General features: G+C 41.1%; 1 protein-coding gene across 1 annotated transcript in view; it reads left to right on the plus strand.

Moving 5' to 3' along the window:
• LOC104950313 (receptor-type tyrosine-protein phosphatase F-like) overlaps window positions 1–1,050 on the plus strand; it is a 36,540-nt gene that overhangs the window by 29,269 nt on the left and 6,221 nt on the right. The window lies entirely within an intron of this gene.

The raw sequence follows: 1,050 nt of genomic DNA on the forward strand, positions 1-1,050 counted from the left end.
CATAAACACACAAACACATCAGTACGCCTACATGTGGAGAATTACAAAATGACTGACACTGGCACATACACACAGCTGGTGTTCACTCTCCTCCCTGCGCCGCTCTTATGAGCATGATCCATTCTGTTTGAAGTGATAATAGCATCTACACTCCTGCCAACAACAGAGAACACACACACAGTGTGGCCACAACACACACACACATTCAGCCATGACTGTCCATACACAGTCCTGTGCTGTCCATCTGCGCTCTNCCCTGCTCTCTCGTCTGTGTGGGGGAGCTGCTCGCTCACAGACACGCTGCATTTCTCTCTCTATATCTCTCTCTCTCAATTCAATAGCTTGATTAGCATGACCATAGTTACATAATCAGGGGTTAAATTGGCTAAGCCCCGGCACATAGGACGATGCTCTGACGTCATCACCCTTGCACATTTGTCATAAACGATATATATATTAAAAACCTTTCTCGTTCTTATTAATATAGACTATATTTAGGCTCAATATGTGTTTACTTTACTTTAAAATAGCAGAGCTCTGTGACCGGATATAGTTTTTTCCAGTGTTGTAGTGGGGATTGTTTTACTGGGTGGACGGGGTGGGGGGAGACACCATAGATATATAAAGCAGGGATGGGCAACTTGGATGGTGGTGGGGGCCACATAATTGATGTACTGTCCACCAGGGGGCCGTAGATTCACTTGGAACACACACACACTACACAAATTCCATGTATTGTATGTAATTATTAAAAAATATACTAAGTCTGACATCTTCATTGACATTTCACAATCTTTCAGGGAACATCCTCTAATAAGCTCACTAAACAAATATCAGATAATTATAATGTTTACAAGTTGCATGTTTGTATTGAACAGGTTATTTAACAGTGGAATACAACTATTTTAAACTATTGGAAAGCAGGGAAAATGTGTGTGCATTGAGATTAACCATTAAAATGACATAAACATGAAGTCATGAACACTAACCCAGACATTAGTTGTCTAACTTGAACCTAAGACACTTGTAGCCTGTCTCTGCATTCCCCTT

This window comes from Notothenia coriiceps, unplaced genomic scaffold (assembly GCF_000735185.1).
Source record: "Notothenia coriiceps isolate Sejong01 unplaced genomic scaffold, NC01 NC01_scaffold00017392, whole genome shotgun sequence".
NCBI classification, from domain to species: Eukaryota; Metazoa; Chordata; class Actinopteri; order Perciformes; family Nototheniidae; genus Notothenia; species Notothenia coriiceps.